Below are 19812 nucleotides of genomic sequence, written 5' to 3'. Positions count from 1 at the left end.
GAGACATGCTGCCCAGCAGGACGCTCTGCACTGGTCCTACACAGCAGGACACACGGCCTGAGGCACCCCGTGCTGCCCGTGGGTAACCTGCGCTCACACGCTGGCTCAGCCCAGCACCCTGGGGTGCAGAGGCTCAGGAACCACCCAGTTGCCCAAAATCCTCAGTCCACATCTACGTTCATCCAGAATCAGGCTCTGGTTTCAGGAGCCCTCAGTGGCGCTGAAACCTGGGAGGATGAGAACAACCGGAGGAAGAACAGAGACGGAGCAGTGGTCACGGGGCAAGGCAGGGCTGGGGAAGCTGCTGTGCCAAAATCCCTGAACTCTGGGTTAACAGAGCTCAGCAACACCACAAAAAATCCACAGCAACCCTTCCCTTCTGAGCCACAAAATGCTAACCAGGCTGTCCTCGGCCAGGCTGACCCTGGCAGCAGCCTTAGCTGGCACAGCCGCCCGGCAGCAGAGACCACGGAGGGGATGCAGCATTTCAGGCTGGCAAGCAGGATCAAACGAAGGGAAAAGGCAGGCGGCTGGAAAGCAGCACAGAGCCGCAGCAGAGAACAAAGGCAAGTCCCAGGCTGCCTGCCTTCTCAGCTTTTTCATCTCATCCACTGCTTTGAAATATTGGATAGATGAAAAAAAGAAGTGAATCTGAAAATTATCTTCCAGGGGAATTTATTCAGGCAGATTTGTCCAGCTCAGTGCTCTTTTATCAAAATCAGTTGCCAAACTAAATTATTTTGGTGGTGAGCAATCTCCTCACTGATTTCAAACTCACTCAGAAAACAGTCAGATGTGAATCAGCCCTCTCCTCCTAATCATCTGGAATAAAGTCACCGCTATATCTTGTGTTCTGCTTTGCCTCCTGGTTGACTCCACACCGCAGCATCCTTTGCTCCAGCGTAACAGGGCAGAGCCCAGTGCCAACAGCACATCCCTGCACTGGTGGGAAACACCAGCCCTATAACCTCTTGCTTTTAGAAGAAACATTTAGTTTACATGATGTCTGCAGCACCCACCCAGCAAACTCTTGGCATTTCACTCTGCTGCAGATCACATTGTCAGACCTTTCCCAGTTCCCAGTGTTACACCCTCTGTCCCCTCCTGGATGGGCACCGGCCTGGCCCTCAGCCTCCCCGAGCCGTGCTGAGCCGCTGCAGCTCCGGCAGCCCCATGCCAGGGAACGGCTGCTGCCGGGACCGCGGGGGGCACGGGCAGCTGCATGCAGTCCCCCCATACTGGCAAGCCCCGACACCCAGCCCTTGGGCAGCCCAGCCATGGAAGAGAGGATGCTCTGATGTTTGCTCTTATTGCAAAACAAGAATTTCACATCGCCTTCCAGTACACCACAGCAGACAGCAGCACCGGCAAATCGGCACCCTATAGCCCTTACGAGCCAACTTGAGCTGACAACAGGCACAGCAGGGCTGACTGGGGCGGCCGCTCCAGCGAGCGGGGCTTCGGCATCAGTCCCATCCCCTGGAGAGCTGCCAGTGCTGCCCATACCTGGCTTGCTGGGGCAGGGGGGGACGGACACAACAAGGAGGAGCACGGGGGTCTGGGCTCCCACAGTTCACCAGGTCCTCGGTCCTGCTCAGAAAAATTCATACACAAACCATCACAAATCACAAACTATTCTGGAGGCAGGCAGGCTGGATCAGCCTGTTCTCTCCTTTGGAGCAGCAGCACCAGCAAGGGGATAATGAATCTCAGCAAAGGAAATAAGGAGAAAGCGATCTGTTCTGTGACAGAGGGGAAACGAAGGAAAGCAAAAGCATTTCCATGAGCAGTGGAGCTAATGAGGTTTGGTTCCCTTCAGATTCATCTCTTGGTGACGAAGCCTTACAAAATCATTCTCAGATTTTCTGTTCCCTCAGCATAGATGTGTAATCCATCTCTTTTTCCTGCTTACAAACTCTTACCACAGAGTATTTTGAGGCACCCAGTATGCTGGCTGCTATCCTGAACTGCAGACATTATTAGGATGAGCAAGAACCAAATTCTCCTCTCCCATACCAAAGTCAGGGCAGCTGCCCAGGAATCAGCAAGAAGAGATGATCTTCTGCCACTGAATTAACAATGCGAGTGGTAAAATGTTTACTCAGATTGCTAAAAAAGCCGTGTGGGAATCCTCTGGCATTTGGGGTGCTTTGTGCTCCCAGCTGGGCTAACAGCATTGTGGAAGGATTTCCTCAGCTCATCCCTGCCCAAGCAAGGAAAACACGAGCTTGCAAAGACCAAGAGATAACTGGGGATGAAGGTTTGACTCACATTTCATTCTGATTAACTAGGAAAAAATATCTTGGATCACCAAACTTCGTCAAAACAGATCAAAGAAACTGTTTAAGAGACAAGACGCATTAATCTGGATTAGGATCAAGTCAATACAGGCTTCGGCTGAGATCCACTGATTTACATCATCGCACAAACTAACCACTTGAGTCTCAAAGTCTAAAATGCGTTTAGAACTAGTTAAATAAACAATAAATCAACCCTATGCCTGTAAATGCACCAGTTCTGCCTACAGAGGAAATTCAAAACTATTTATTAAGCAGAAGTATTTGAAGTGTTTAAAGGTTAAGCTGAATGATTTTATCCAGTATGCAGACACATGTGTTTGTATTGTGTTTAAGCATCCCTCAAAGAGAAATGCAACACTATTCCATAAGAAGGGTGGGGAGCACTATAGGAACATTGTTCTTAGATATGGGTTTTATATGAACTGTATTTGACAAAATTTTTTTAATAAAATGGGTTGCCATATAACAATCCCTTCTTCAAAAACTCATTGTTTTGTGGGTTCACAATGGAAAACTGGGGCAACAGTTTCATTAAAGTGAAAATATAACCTTCCCCAAAAGCAGGTATTTTACAGACAACACCTTCAACTTATTTGAAGTTATGGCCATCACTTTACAGAGCTAGTTTCTTCTCGCACCTCAGACAAAACAAACCTGCCTTATTTAACCCGAAATGGATTTTATATTCCCAAGCAGTAAAATCCATGAAAATAGGTGGTCTTGGTGAAAACACCTTGGAAGTGACTCAAAAGCACACAACATGGAAACAGCACATCGTTAAATGCCACAAAGAGCAACATTATTAACATTCCCAGCTGCTACAGCTGCTCAACCTAGCTTTTCAAAAATGAAGGGAATAGTATTTTCTCCATTTTTAAGCCCAACTATGAAATATTAACAAATGTTCCCAAAATGCTTTGTTGAAATAAACCTCCTGGTTGCCCTCTAACACAGCCGCCCTCCCTGTGCTCCAGGTTGAAGCCACATTGTTCTCTCTCTGGTATTTTCAGCTGCACACTTTTCTCAAAAGATAAAGTCTTACATCTTAAAGTCTCACCTGATCAACTGTTCTTTCTCCATCGCTGTTCAAAGACATAGCTGTCATTGGCTTGAGAAATTAATGTCTCACATCGGTGCTTGGGGCTGGAAACACCACGCCAGCGGAGGAAGTTGCATTAGCAATGGGCCTCCAGGCTTCCCCGGGCTCTGCTGCGATGCTCTGGGTTTGGGTCTATAAAACGTCATTACTTACACCCTGCTCATGGAGGGGGAGGGAACAAAAAGCCACATTCGCAAACAGGGCATCTCCAGGATATTGGGGCCTCTAAAAGGACCGTCCTCACCAAAGTCAGATGTAAACTCTCCTTTCCTGCAACAGAGCGGCTCAAACTGTAGCGCTCGCATCCACTGTGCCAGCATGCAAACACACCTGCAGAAGGTATCATTTAAAGACTGAAATTATTGCACTTCAGAGAATGGCTTGCTTCCCTTTTACTGCCTGCGCACCTACACAACCAACCCTATTTCTTAATGGACAAAGGCACACACAGCACGTTCCCCTAGTGCTGCTCTCAGCCTTTCCTCCTCTCTCCATCCCTGTCTAGGGAGCCCGAAGCATCTGGCCAGCTGCTTCCCACTGCCCAAGCAGGCAGAAGCCGGGATGTTCTCCCAAAACCTGTCCATGCCAGCGGTGAGGAAGCCCCGGCAAGGTCTGGCTGTTTCTTTTAGGAGGGAAATCCACCAGATACAACTTTCCCCAAGGAAAACCAGAGCCCGGGCCGGGCAGAGGAGGATGCTCTGGGGCAGGACCTCACTAGATGGTGCTGTCCGCCCGGGAACCGCCGCCCCGCTGCGGGCAGACGGGCTCACCCTCCTTCCCTTCGCCGATGTGTTTGTTAGGATAAACTAAATATACTTTTTTTTTTCTTAGCTCTCCGGAGCGATTTGCTTCCCTAGAGTGCAATGTCGATGCCATGAAATTATCATGGAGAAAGTGACTAAGAGCACAGATCTGCCTTGTGCTTCAAAGAATGATATGGAAACACTCCTTGTTTTAAAAGTTTTGCAGCGCTCGCTAATGCTAGTGCTAAATGCATCCGGGCTGTCTCCCCCGGAGCTATCCTCTGCTGAGGTTTGGGTAACACTCGTGGCCTTGCTCAGGGATTTAGAGACAAGAAAGGGACAGACAGAGGATGCGAAGTCCTCCTGACCTGTGGAGTCAGTCAGGACCTTGAGTCCTCATGTCTATTTTGAAAAACATGGTGAAAGATTTAAAAGTGTGGCTTCTTTCTGAACCAAAACAAGCCCTCTAGATCCAGAAAAAAATGCCAGTCAAATATTTAGGCTTTTCACTTTGTGTTATTTGTTACCCAACGTACAAAATACTGTACTTTGAAGTGGAAAATCATTTCCAAATCAAAGTCTGAAATATCTTGATAGCATCAAAATCCCCCATGTCCAGCTCCTACAGTCTCCCATACCATATTGATCCAAAGCAAAACTCTAATTAAATAATTCCAGTTTGATAAAATATTTAAGGCTGGCACACCTATTACCAACATCTATTTTTTATTCAAAGCTCCTAGAAGCACTTCTGTTCTTCAGTCACCTTTATGAAATATTCCTTTTGCCTACTTTAAAGAGTCTATATAGAAGCTTTTTAAAAAGAAAGACTATTTCATAAGAGTTCCACACAGGAGAAAGTCTAAACTCTCAGTCCTTACTCTGCACACACTCGAAGAGCTTTTCTAGAGCTCCTGCACCAACTACCATTGCATTTAAACCATCCAAAATGAAGTCAGGACTGCTTACATCTGGTTTTTGCCCCCCTCTCTACTTTCTACACCATGTAGAAAATGCCCAATCATTAGTTTTAGGAAGGTTATAACACTACGGTCTGCATCAGTTCATTTGTAATGCATCATAGTTCATTAATGACATTTTAAAGAAGAACTGCAGCCGTGTCCATGCAACTGTCACAAGGAAGGTGAAGTATGCTCCAAACACTGGGCATTGACGGTGCTGAGGATGCCCAACGTCTTCCCTGGAAGGTGGCGATGATGCAGCCCAGCTCTGAAAGGTGCAAACCATCACCACTTCTCCCGCCTCTGGTCAAGATTTGATAGCTCAGCAGCTCTGGAAACCATGCCAACAATGTAGATTGACAAAAAAAGCAGCATTTGGCCCTGAGTCCCTCCAATATTTGTTTTTACTATAAAAGGAGAATTGGACTGTAGTTGACACATGGGTTAGCTGATTTAGTTACACAAGTAACTGGGAAAGCAGAGTGTTATGTTTTCAAATGCCCTTTTCTGCTTTTGACAGTTCAAATTCTTTTTAAACTTCACCTCAGGCTACACGAGTTGTTCTGTCTCCAGACCTGTAGCTATGCTATTTTAAGCATGGTCTCACTACCAGGCACTGCTCATCTCAGAGCATCTCCATCCAACAACCACCCTGAAGAGCAGGGTCAGTCAACCCAGCTCTTTGGTCTTCTGCATATTCAAAAATATTATTCTTCCTAAAGGAACAAAGCCATACTTGTGGCCACCTAGGTTTGGAAAGGAAACCCAGTGGGGTCCAACTGACGAGTTCCTTCATCGTTCTCATGCTGCGAGCACACCGGCAGCCCAGGTTAGTGCCTTTCCCCTCCTCCTCTCCTGCATTTCCCAGGGTAGACACTTTGCCATCATAAGTTTCTGCTTCCTAATGACAACCCAGAGGCAGGCAGTGCTGGAGAGCAGACCAGCAACTAGTGCAACAGATTCCAGCTCTGCTTCCAGCAGGTGTTAGGCTCAAAGCCTCAGAGGGTTACTGTTATTATTTTCATTTTACAGAGACTACCAAACAATAAAAAAAAAAATACAGCCTCAAAAGCAATAACAGTAAAAGAAGGATGGCTGAGAGTTTAATCCAAAGCAGCACAGAGCAATCTGGGAGCTTTGCCTCAGCTCCAGCTACTTTATGAACTGGAGATTGGAGCCAAACTGCAAAATGTGTAATGTGGATTATCAAACCAGAAACCTGAAGCTGCCCAGAGCTGCAGGCGATGTTTGAGACCATCGCTAATGGCAGGGTGAGTAACAAATACCCTTGTCATAATAAAAGAAATGAGGGTGGGGTGAAAGCACGTGGAATGAAAACTCAGGGAGCGAAGGAGATTCTCCTTCAGCAGCCACGCAGCCCTGGCCCCAGCAGAGAGCTCTCCTCAGCTGTCCACCAGCTGCAGCAAACCTTGGAAATATGAACTCACCGTCGCACATCTGAGCAGCCCAGCTGTGCTATGACTGCCCTTTTAAAAACCTCACCCAGTCCCTTAAGGGACACCAACATCTCCTGCTCCTCCTCTGCTTGCCAGTGTATTTGACAGCTTATTTACTACAAAAAAAGAAGGTTTTTCTGCCCATGTAAGACCCAGATGAGATTTGACATGTGGTGTTAGCCTTGCCTTTGTACTTGCAGATCAATGCAGCTCAGCAGCCACCGTCATCCTTCACAGGTGGAGCAGACATTGCTGCTCCCTTGTCCAAAACAGGAGCTGTGTCTGTTGTTAAAGAAAAATAACAGTGTACAATGAGAAAGCCTCAGAACCGCAATTTCACATGCACATTTCACCTCACTTAGCATTGCGAGAAGGCTCCAATGCAGCTGTACAAGAGTGCCATACCCCTCCACTGCCATTCAGCCGCACAAGCTAAACCCATAACGGGGAGGACTGTCACCACCCTCCATCCTCACCACTGGACACATTCCTCCTAACTCTTCCCTAGCGCATTTAAGCCCATTATGTCCTGCCCTGCTCACAACAGACACGCAAAGTGATCCCTTTTTTCTCCATGCATCAGTCCTCAAAGCATTCACACAATATCATTGGAAAAAATTGAGCTGAAAATGTCAAAATGGGATTTTTGATTGCTCTGCTTAGGTGGGGGAAGGGCATTTGCAACAAAGAACATGGCAAAACAGACATGAGCACACAAAATATTCACATGTGTATTTATATTTGTCTGGGAAAAAACTGTTGGAAAATGTTGCCCTTCTGCTTATAACCACTGTGTACTGAGGATGAATAATTTTGGCTTTTTCCAAGAAAGGGCTCCAAATCAACAATAACAGCAGGGCTTCAGGCTACTTCTTGTCACCAAGGGACAGAGTTGGTTGATCTTGCCATTTGCTCCTGCTGACACCTCTTCAGGAAGAGCAGGGCAGCCGTGGATGTGACCGTGCTCACCCCTGGACTTCTCGGCTCTCCACCTCCACTGCCGAGATGAATTGTTGAATCCCAACTCAGCAAGTTGGCCTTTGCCAGAACAGGGACCCACCTGCTCCTCTCCACAAGGACACGTAGCACCTTCTCCCCACGGTACAGATGAACTGAGGCACAGGAGCCCTGGCTCAGAAGTTCGAGCCCCCTTTGCAGGCTCTCCACCAGCTGCATCACAGCACTTTGGAGGCTCCAGCATGTTTTGCTTGTTTTCTTCAGGGACATGCAACTTTCCCCTTTCCCCTCTCCATATCTGAGTAGTAGGGCTTAAATGATGGAAGATGTCAGTCTTCAAAGTGATAAAGCTTTCTCACCAAATGCTTTTTCTTATTATAAAAACAAGGGAAAGAATAACATTTATTCAATCACATGGCTATTAAAGTATCTATTTTTCTAGACTCTGGCACTGCTTTCCGTAAAGACTGAGCATTTTCTTCATTAAATACCAGTGAGTCTTGGGCATGACTTTACAGAGCACCAGAAATAGTGTGTGGAAGGAGAAAAGCAGTATTGCTTTCTTCCACATAAGGATACCAGTTCCAATGAGGGATTTACACACACATATATATAATCCCTTTTGATGCTGACATAGCCAGGATCTTGTTAGACCCTCTTCTACTTTTTCCTTCCATTATATCATTGTCAATTCATTTTCTTGTACTCTCTATTTTTGGCCACCTTTTGCTTCAACTTCAGTGTGGCTCAGTCACAGCTTCTCCTCCAGCCCCTACAAGCACCCCAGTCACTCCTTCCTCTGCCGGTGCAGACAGGGCCGTCAGGCTCTGCCTCCACCCCAGATCTGCAGCTTGAGAACAAGGTGGACACGTCTCCACATCCCTGCAACCTGGCCACATGCAGGTGTCACAGGTCCTGTTGCGCATCCCCACAAAGCAATGGCTCTTCTGCCTTGGGCTTGGACCCACCGAATGTGCACTCCTGTCCTGCTTACACCCGCCCTGAGCACTACAAAAGCAATTATACCATCCTTTGCTTTCACTGCTGCCAGCCTTCTCCTCGAATCCTTTGTCACCTCAAAGGTGGTCAGTCCTGTCATAGCTCAGGCAGGGTCTTGCTGGCAATAACTACCTGCCCCACTGTGCTCAGCAGGGCCATGCCACTGTGCTGGGCTGGCTGCAGTGCCAGCACACACTCATACAGTTTTCTACTATGTATGTTCATGCCACTTCCCATAATGTCCTTCAGATTTGAAATCAAACTGCAAAGCCACTTTATGATGCCTGGAAAGCCGCTCAGGTCCAGGTCTGGATTTGATAGCCCAGAAGTCTCCTGCCCATCAATACATCCCCATAGCCCAGCTGCCACCACAGCTCAAGGGATGAAGGGTCACCTTAATTACCAAGGTGTGCACTGAGGGCTACATCGCCCTGCAACCAGCACAGACTTGTTCTTGCACTGCTGAAGGCAATGGCAGAGCTCTTTCAGGAAAGCCTAAATTTGTGCACAAAGGTGCTCCAGCTACATCTAAGGAACTGCCATGCTGTGGTTTGAACAAGGGCACACTGTCACAACCGTTCATGATTTGTATTGTATAGTCAGGGGAAGTCTGTGAATATTAATTCATGTAGTTCTGCTGTCATAAATAGCCTGTCAGCCAACACCCATAAAAATACAAATAGTCCAGTGTTAACTCTTGGAAAACTCCAGCATAAAACTGGAACAGGCTCACAGATCACCAGCATGGGCCAAACCCCAGCTGGGATTACTGACTGCAAGCAGCTTTAACCGTGGAAGATACACCAGCACCTCACAGGATGTGGCTCTTGCATACTTAAAGGCAAAGAAAAACCTATTAGCTTTTCAAGCTTTCAACCCAGATCATCTAGTTCCAACCCTCCTGCCATGGGCAGGGACACTTTCCACTAGACCAGGTTGCTCAAAGCCCCATCCAACCTGGCCTTGAACACTTCCAGGGATGGGGCATCCACAACCTCTCCGGGCAACCTGTCCCAGTGCCTCACCACCCTCACAGGGAAGAACTTCTTCCTCACATCTGATCAAAATCTATCCGTTGCCCCTTGTGCTATCAGTACATGCTCTTGTACAAAGTCCCTCCCCACCTTTCCTGTAGGTCCCCTTTAGGTACTGGCAGGCTGCTCTAAGGTCTCCCCAGAGCCTTCTCTTCTCCGGGCTCAACAACCCAACTCTCTCAGCCTGTCTTCATAGACGAGGTGCTCCAGCCCTCTGATCATCTTCATGGCCCTCCTCTGGACTCGCTCCAACAGGTCCATGTCCTTCTTATGTTGGGGTCCCACAGCTGAACACAGTACTCCAGGTAAAAGCAGTGGCCCGTACGGGGATCGAACCCGCGACCTTGGCGTTATTAGCACCACGCTCTAACCAACTGAGCTAACCGGCCCCACAACGTCTATGTTTTGCAGCTGAAACATTTCTTTTAATAGAGCACAGCTTGCTGGATAGAGCAGCTATCCATCTTGGAGACCTAGCAAAGCATCCCAGGCTCTGAAGCAAAATTAAAACCTAGACAAAAAAATACCTCATAGAAGCAGCAACTGTATCAGGCCTGGGTACACCAAACACTCTGTGCCCCATCCCACCAAGGCAGGCGGCTGAGCAGGAGAGGGCTCCCTGGAAAGCTGTGCCTGGCCGAGCATCTTATGTAAAATCAGTGGGACAAGGGGAAAGTGCCCTGATCTGCACTGTCAACACACCAGGAGGGATGAGGCTCCAGCTGGAGCCTCCCCTCCATATGTGCAACACACGCATCACTGCTGGTTTTGTTCTAGGGATGTGGACAATCCAAGCTGAAATCCCAAAATGCTGTCTGTAAGATAAAGGCAGTGGAACAAAGAGTGATTCTTCTATTGCTCCCTTTTATCCTGAGCATAGTAATCAATAATTTCATGCACTGAAGAAATGTTTATCTTAAATGGAACTTCCCTTCTCCATTTGAAGATCTGGTACATGCCTTTCACTTTTCAGCTCTCCTTAGACACTGGTGAAATCACCTGGTTCCTATAACATGTTACAAGTGGTCTTGGGTGCCCTGTTTACATTAAAACATTACAAATTAGGTACTAGGTACTGGCTATGCTCCAGTGGACATGAGAGCATCCGCATTCCTACACAGTTATAATGCTTCCTCCAAAGATTGGATTTATATCCACATCCAAGCTAAATAAATCATGTACCACAGTCCCTAAAACAGCTCACTTACCATGCTTAGTGTGAATAATGAAATATCATAATATTTGTCTAAGACACATGGTTTATTTTGCTTTCAATAACCAAGGTCTTGCAGGGAAAAAAAAAAAACCAAAGAGGTAATGCTTCCTCTGTGTTATTCGGTATCCACTAGTGGAAATGGACGTTGTATGGAGGGGAGGAAGGTACCTGGGACTTCCCTGGGTCAGAATCCAGCTTGGCCCTGTAAGGCACCATATTCTGCTCAGCAGCCTGGGCTCAGTTCAGCTGTCCAGGCAATGCTGCAAAATTAAAGCCAAGCAAAGCCCCAGAACAGGCAGCCAAGGAGCAGCACCCTGTGCTCAGAGAAGCTGAGGAGTCCATGACTCACATCAGCCAGAACCGGTGGTCACACCGGGGTGGCAGCCCCAAGAATTACCTGCAGGGACACGCTCTGGAGCCCAAGTCCCACTTTCCATGCTGTGCAGACACATCTCTGGCTGCATCTTCTGAAGCAGCGTCCCACTGTCAGCAACAGCCAAGGGGAAAGATAACAGCGCCAGCGGGTTTTAGACAGTCTTCAAAGCTGGAGGGGGGTAGCACCAGAAATATCCATGTTTTCCCCACCAGAAAACAACCCACCATGAGGTGTTTGCCCACAGAGACTTTGCCCACTTGCCTTACAACCCCCGCAACACCCCACAAAGCCCAGCTCCCGCAGAGCCGTGGTGCATCTCCAGCCCTGGGGCCACAGTGAGATCCCTGCCCAGTCCAGCCGGATCCTGACCTGTCCCCTGCTCCACCTGCACCCACACAGCAATCTTCTCAGCCTCCAGATCCACTGCCACAGGAATACTGGCAAAAGTTAATTCTCCCATTATCATTAATTTTGGCACAAAAGCATCTCAGAGCACCTGCCCTGCACAGCTCCCATGCTAGCCCATTGCCAAGGCACAGGGAATAGCCATCGGCACGGCCAAGGGCAGCTGCAAACACGGACCTGCTGCTCCCACGGCAGGAGCCAGAGACCCCAACACACCCAGAGCAGTAACCCCCTCTGCCAAAACCACCCGTGCCCTCCTGCTGCGCACGGAGCTCCCCGCCTGCTCCCCCCACGTACCTGCCTCTGCACTGCTCAGCTGCGCTGACCGTCCTCAGTGTAGGGGGGATTCAGGGCAAATCAGCCGTTATTGTTTCAGTTGCAAGACCGTGGGCAGGCTGCAAGGACATACACCACATTTAGACTGATGGATGAAATGGCAGATGCAGGAGAAAATACCTGTAATGCTGTCATTTATCAAGGGCAAAAAATTAGAACAAAACTGACATCAAGTTCTAGCAATAACCACCAAGTTTTCATTTCTGCTCTGAAACCCATCTTCCCAAGCTGTAAATCAGACTGAAAATCATGAACTATATTGAAGCTCTGAAAACTCTTGTCTCTTGGCAGGGTAAGGTCTACACCTGGGTCTCTTGCCACAGAGACCTCACCTTCGCAGAGCAGCAGGAGATGCTCAGGTTTAAAATGCGAGTGGCAACAGCAACTTAACCCACATAGGAACGACTCCACTAGATCCAGACTCAGAGCCTGCAGCAGTTGATAAGGGGCAAGGAGCCGGACAGGCTCAGCACCAGTCAAGCCACCCACTGCTTTTCGTAGTAATACTTGTCCCGGGGGCTGCAGCCGGTGGTCAGGGCCCTTGGAAAGCAGCACACTGGCTCAAGACCTCCACATGAGGCATCTATACTGAAGAAAACCTGACATAAGTATTACCCTGCTAAAACCTGGGAGGAAAGAGCAAAGTAACTTGGACCAGAGCACAATCAAACAGCAATCCATTCCTGACAGTCTAATCTTTCATGGAATATAAAGTCTTTTTCATGTTTAACAAAGACTTTAAGGGTTGAGATCACTCTGGCTTTACAGAACTGGGCCACAGGTTTTATATGTACTTTATCTGAGCAGACAGTATTTTTCCAGTTGCACGTTGCGACGTGCAATGCTATAGATGAAACATTCACCCAGAGGAGAGGGAGATGGGAAACTATCTTTTCATGTTACTATATTTGCCAGTCTCTTTAGCACTGGTTTTTAGCAGCTGTCAGCATACTAAGCTGGGATATTAGGTGCTCACAGGCTTGTCATCTTTTCTCCTGGATTAAAGTAACCCCACTGCCACTTTAGGGCTTATGCTACCTACAGGGACCACCCCCCCAGCCCCCCCCCCAGCCCTGCCAGTGCCACAGGAACACCACTTGGCTGTCGACCTTGGTTCTAAAATTGCTATTTTGGGGTGGGGTGGAAATGGTCAGCAGTTACACTGGAGCCTGAGTCCACCCCAGTATTTAGCTTTTAGGCAGCCACTGCCAGACAGAGGAGTACCACAACAGATCAGAACAAGAACAGGACAGGGAAGAGCAGCTGAAACCTTTCACATGCAAAGCTCCCAGTGCTAGAAATAGACATCTATATTCTGCACTGTGTTATTAAGAGACTAACCCCCCTTCCAGGGCCTGAAAGGATTTTATTTGCAGGCATTATGAGCCTCCTGCACATGCCACAGCCAAGCAATATCGATCAACACTGCAAAAATCCCTCTGCACATCTTTGCCATGACATCATCCAAAGAGCAGCATCTTTTCTTATTTATAAGTGGTAACAGGCATTGCTTTCTGCACTTCACCTTTGTCTGCCTCGCACAAACACTTCATGCAGTGCTTTATTCAGACAAAGCCCAACTTAGCCTAGCTCCTTTCAAAGAAGGACTGGGCTTCTGAGCCCTGGTCTTTAAACTGTGTTACCTCTCTGCTGCACTGTGTGTGCAACAAGAGAGCACTGTAAAACCTCCAGGCAGGAAAGGGGAAAAACCATCAGCCATTCCTTGTGGGGAAGCAAAGGGCTTTCCAGATGCTAGAGCAACCCCCCCTACACAACCAGGTCAGACATCTAGCAATCCCATCTCACACACCCTGCTCGTGTCATTGCACCAGGGTGAATTTCCCCCTGCTCTCCCTTGGACCTCAAAGAGGGTAGAACACTTGCTCTCCCTCTCAAACCTGTTCTATGTTGTCAAAAAATGTCAGTCTGGAGGATGAAAGTGGAGTCCTGAAACCATTGGTAAGACTTTCCTTTTAACAGCAACAGGTTTGCTGCACCCAGGGGCAGGCTACGAGGAGACGTGCTCCAGTTCTGTTCTCCCAGCCTCCTCCACCAAGCCCAGGACAGTCGGTGTGGTCCTTCTGCTGCAGCATGGCATGTGCTCATGAAGGAGCAGAACCAAAAGTGTATTTACGGACTGTCCTTGCAGCACAACAGGGGCTCCTCTGTACTGCAGCAGCTCAGGGACCCCGTGGCCACCCAGGACAGGAGCCAGCCACCACAGCCAGCCTACACTGTCACATCAAGGTTGGCAAGCTGAGCGGTATCAACCCCAACTCCCCTACATACACACCAGCCAAACACTCTTCCCACTTCAACTGATGGAGCTAGAAACCTGAATTTGACTTGGCCTTGCTGTCCCAAGTGCAACTTTACACCAACAGTCAGCCAGCTCCTGCCAAAACAGCTGCCCTGGGCTGTCACGGGAGGATTTGTTCATTTTTACAACTGCAGCTCTGGTTGACGTCTGCATAATTTTGGCAATAGGTGCTGTGCAGCAAAGCTAAACAATACAGGGAATCCAGACAGCAAAGTCAGCCATTTCTAAAAATATAGCCATAAAGTAGTAGGGTATCACACACTGTCATCTGCTCCTAGCCTCACCTCTGCTACCGCAGCCACCTGGGAGCAGCAGCAGTCGCATCCCACCGACCTGGCTTCCCGTGGGATTGCTGGACAGCAGAGAGAGAGGTGCTGGTGGGGAGGGGTGCTGGTCCCTGCCCCCCAGGACAGGCTGGGGTCAGGAGAGCAGAACAACGCAACCGGGGTGAAACCCACCCTGCCACCCTTGTGCCTCCCGGGGCTCGCTGTGCTCCTCTCTGCCCAGGGAGAGCAGCTCCTGCGGGAGAGCCGCGTCCAGCTTGCCCGCTGGCTCCCAAACCCACCCGCATCCCAGTGGATTGGCAAACTGCAAATCCCTCTCCTTAGCATTGCCGCAGGGATATTTGTTCCCGAGAAGGGGTCTTTGGAGCTCGGGCTGAGCCCATCTGAGCGCTGAGCCCAGGCCAGGGTAGCAGCTAGCCCCACTCCTGATGTGCTGGCCAAGGCGCCCTCCCTGGAGCCCAAGCCCAGGACCAGGCGCTGCAGGATGCAGCTGCAGCATTGTTCAACCAGTCAACACGAGTGGGGGCCCGAGGGGCAGTGCCTGGGGGTCTGCACCCCCCCACCACCCCCAGGCATGCTTCACGCTGCTCAGCGCACACACAAACACAGTCACTTTCTTCTTACCTTAAACTTGAGTTGCAAAGTCCCTATATGGGGTCGTTTTCTTGCCAGCAAGACAGTTTTAACCGTCTGGTTTCCCATTGAATTCTCTGTAGCTTGATGCAAAACATGCCATAACTGCAATCTTCTGTACGCTGGCAGTGCCTCCCCTTGTTACCTGGCTCCTGATCTTGCAGCCTGTTTCTCTTTGCTGAAAGGGAAAACATTATTCTACTGCTGCATGTTTTTTGATTAAAGAAAAAACTAATGACACCAGGATAAATAATAGCCAAAGGCAAGTTTGGACCCTACTTCTAATCAGCAGCACACCAACTAGTTAAATCTGATTATCAGACTACCCAATTTGTTGTGTCACAAGCAATAAATCAAGAAAAGACTCTCTCTTGATAAGGAAAAGCCAAGCAAGGCTATTTTAAAATTAAAATCCAAAGGAATTTAGAGTGCTGGTGTGAGAGAAGAGAGCTGAGATTAAGAGGAGATAAAAACACCAGCTGAAAGGGGGCCGCTCCAAAACTGTCCTCCTGTGCCTTCAGCAGAGGAGGAACAACATCCCATGAGTTACTCGACGCTGTTTTTTCTCAGAGCAGGCTTGGCACCGTCCAGCAGCAGCACTGCAAAGAGCCTGGCTTGGCGGGGGCTGGCGAGACACCCTCAGCCCTGCTCGGCCTCGGCGACATCACCAATCCATCAGCCGGGGCTCGCAGCACCGCGTCCCCGAGACGGACAGGATGCAGCCGGGCAGCGCTCGGGCTTTGGGCATCCCCCCCAGCAGCATGGACGGTCCTTGGCCCGGGGCTGCAGGCGGCCGGCGACAGCGGGCAAAGTCATTGCAGAAGGGTGACTGCTCTGCTGAAACCTCCCGGCTACTCCAGCACCTCGGGCACTTTTTTTCCTCTAATCTGATACAGGACACAGTCATTTGTTCAACATTTTAAATGTAGCTTTGCCCACAGCCATAAGAATGTGATTAAGAGGGAATTAGGAAATAGCTAGCAGTTACTTAGAGGCTCAATTAGTGCCTGACATGCTGCATAACAAGAAACACAGTTGTAGATGTTTTGTGTGATACCCAGTGCACTGGTATGGTTAGACACAGCATTAAAAGCAGAAACTCTTCAGTACCTGGGGTGTCTTCATGTGATATCCTCTCCTCAGGTCTCCCACGTCCCTGCTGAAGGGCAGCCCCCTCTCCCTCAGCCATCGGGCACTGCTGCATCACATTGCCAACTGCCCAGACCCAGTGGCTCACCCTCAGCATCTGGGCATCCCAGAGATTCAGGGCAAGTATGTCCAAAGCAAAAAGAAGCTCATAACTAAGACAAAAGGAAGAATTGTTGATTGTAGACCATAGGATGAAATGCAGCTTTACATGTTTTGCGTCACAGCTGAGCTCTCCATCCCTATTCTACGTTGAGGGGCTCCACTACAAATAAAGAAAAGGATTTCCACCAGGACAGTCCAGCTTCTGCTCTGTGACCCTAAACTTGCCCCCAGCCCCGCTCCCATCTGCACAAGTGGCAGAGCACCTGCCTGCCCTAAGCACTCGCTCCCCAGCCCAGCAGTGCACCCACAGCCCACTGCATCCTACTGGGAAGAGGGTCTCGAGCTCCTATTCCAGCATTTACAAGAGACAAGAATGCAAAAAGATTAGGTGGTCGTATATCCACAGGGGCATGAATTTGATATTCATAGACTTTCTCTCTCTTTAAAGGGCAAAACAGTTTGAATTGAAACAAACTAAGGCAACGACTTGAATGATAAATGAATGTTTTTCTGTACTTCCCCAGTGAAATTTAATTTTAATTGATATTAGACATGACAGAGCTTCTAGTCAAACTTTTATTTGCCTGCTACCTATTTCAGCTGCCTCTGAAATGGTAATGCCATTAAACTCCTACCCTCTGTATCTTCAGTACTCGTTAGCACTTGAGGACTGAAGAGCAAGGACTATCCTAAACACAAGAGACCCTGTGCCACTTGCAGGGAGGCAGAGCACTGGTCTCCGGACCAGTCCTACAGGGGCCAGGCTTTTCATCCAAGGGCTCTGACACAAATAGCTCCAGTGGGACCGGATTCCTCTTTCACACTGAGAGAGAGGAGATCCAGGCAGGAAAAGGGCAACATGCCATTTGTGATCAAGGAAAGTTCTGGCTTGCAGTCCCTGTGAGAGAGAGGAGACACCAGGAACAGAGAGAGGGAATTTGAGGCAGATAGAGAAGACACATCCCATTCACCTGGATGCACACATAATCCCCTCAAGTGTTCTCAAGTTGACCAACAAAAGTGTGCATTAAACAGTTTTCTTACCTGGGGCTTTTGCTTCTCCTGTGTATTTCAGTTCAACTTGTTTAATAATAAATGATTTCTGTACATGAAACTCAAGGTGCTGCATAGTGCAAACCTCACATGGCACAAAGTCATTGCCCACAGTTCATCCTGGTGCTCTTTCAAGCCAGCAAAGACAGACAAGGAGAGAATCAGGTGTTTGCAGACTCACTGGCCAGGCTTGCAGATTTCTACCCAAAACAAGAGAACCTCATCCCCAGCACTCCCAAGCCTGCACACACGTTCTCCTGCCACCAGAGGAGACCCAGCCTCTAGCTTCTGACTTAGAGCATCACGGTGGTACTATGCAAGAGAAATGAATGACAGGATCACACTACCACCACTGGCAGGCTCCCATTTTCAGGGAGAAGTAACACTAGGGAATAGATCATTAAAACTGAGCTTTAACTTGCAACAGATAGTCAGAAGAACTAAAAGATGCTCGTGGGATGGAGACATGAAAGGTAGTTTTGTTTTGCTTTTTAAAAAAAGATGAAAGGAGAGCTCTGCTCCAAGCACTGAAGGCAGAGCTGATCCCTTACCCTCACTCCCATCTGGCAGCACTTTCCACTCGCTTGAAATACTCATTCATTTACTTTCCTTGTTACACACGCTAAACTGAGCTGAAGGATTAAAAGCCCCTGAGGTCAGAACTTACACACCGAGCCATTCCTCCTGCTTTAACCTATGACTTAATTTACCAGCATCACTTTGTACCTGACTCTCCTCTCTCCCACAGCATACCGCACGCTCTCAGAGGACTTGATAGCAAAAGCTCCCAATTTCTTCTCCTTTACTATTCCTTCACTGCAATTCTGGTCAATTTATTTTCATAGGAGCTTTGATTTCTGCAAGCTTTATTGCTGTTTTATTCTTCTCTGCTTGAAAGAAATGTATTTTACTTGCTGGGACCAAGCAGCAGGTTATTTATCTGGGGAAGGTTTCTAAGTTCATAGCACCAGTCCTTCTAGCCCACAGGCAGCCCAGGTTTTGGTAATCTATTTTCCAAAAGCAATACTCCCCTTGCAATCACATATAAGGCTGGTCAGGGGGGGCAATGGTAACTATTTGTTTCTGCAGAGGGAAACTTCTCACAAGGTTTCCTAACAGATGTTCTCAAAATGAAAGATGGGAATTTCAGTGGGCTTCAACTCCCACAGGCACCCAGCTCCAACACACACAGAGGAGCAGTGGAGGGAGCAGCACCCACTCCACACATCAGAGGCAAAGCAAGCATTTCATGGCATCTGTTTTGGAGAAGGTCTGTTCAGCAAAGAACAAGTGACCCGAGCAGCACTGAGCAGGCATGTCCTGCGCTTCCACTGTCAAGCCCTGCCCTGCTCCTGCCGGATCGCCTCTCCTGCCTCTGCTGCATGTGTAGCTCTTTCCATTTTCCTGGGAGAAAAAAAGCCTTCAAAAGACTTGACATACAGGGAGCATAGGAAAAACACTCCAAGGTAAATAGAAGAAGTGGAGTGTCCTTCATGTCCTAAGCGATGCCTGACGGTTTGGGAAGGTTTCAGGGTGAGGAGGACCAAGCTGCATGCCCGAGCCCTGCTTCTCCAGTGAGCTCCAGACCAAAATGGTGACCCCAGCAGCAGCTGAGTTGCACCTCCTTCTCTGCCAGTGCTGCAGCACAAAGCTTCAAGAGGAGCTGCTCATAGAAGGGGAAAGAAAGCATGACAGCAGCAAAGAGCTGAACAAAAGAGGCTTCTCAGTGCAGTGGCCACCAGCAATATCATATTTACAGGGTAGGAGCCATCCTCTGGTAATGGGCACACACCAGATTCCTGCACTGGGGTGGGGAGCTGGGTTTTAAAACACCCAAGTGTGCTCCACGCGTGCAGGAGCACTCAATCTGCTCAGTCTTTTGTGTGAGCCTGAATCCCCCTCCTCCACACTCGGAGCTGGACAGATGTATGAGCAAGGGCTGGCTGAGGGTGGCTGCGCTCCAGGGATGAGAGGACCAGCTGAAGCTTAGGACTTGCCTGGATCATGGGCAGGCTGGTGCAAGAAAACATCCGCAAGGAGAAGCCCCTGATCTGGAAGGAGGAATGCATTTGCTATACAAAAGCTGGACTTTATACTGAAAGGTACAATGACTTTACTGCTGTGCAGCTGACATGTGAGCTGGTACTAGTGAAAGGCACTGCCAAGAAATTAAAGGCTGTCTCTTGCACGGCCAGGTTGGGAGAGGGTCTCTACAAGTCAAGCTATGGCCAGCAAATTCTCTCAATGCATCTCTCATCTATATCCATCCCCACAGGAGCATTCATATTTGCTAAAACTGCTATTGTTTTATCATCTATACTTAGCAATTAAACTTCTGGTTGTTACCAGTTACCAACAAACTAATATTACTGGTAGTCCACTGCAGC

At 48.6% G+C, this 19812-nt stretch overlaps 1 non-coding gene across 1 annotated transcript; it reads right to left on the bottom strand.

The window, feature by feature from the left end:
* Positions 1-9866: 9866 nt before the first annotated feature.
* On the bottom strand, positions 9867-9940 carry TRNAI-AAU. Its single transcript has one exon. It is a non-coding gene; the product is annotated as a tRNA-Ile (tRNA).
* Between the last annotated feature and the right edge of the window lie 9872 nt (positions 9941-19812).

Source organism: Haliaeetus leucocephalus, unplaced genomic scaffold, assembly GCF_000737465.1.
Source record: "Haliaeetus leucocephalus isolate CR32 unplaced genomic scaffold, Haliaeetus_leucocephalus-4.0 Scaffold2, whole genome shotgun sequence".
NCBI classification, from domain to species: Eukaryota; Metazoa; Chordata; class Aves; order Accipitriformes; family Accipitridae; genus Haliaeetus; species Haliaeetus leucocephalus.
This window is presented reverse-complemented; position numbering and strand designations above follow the sequence as displayed.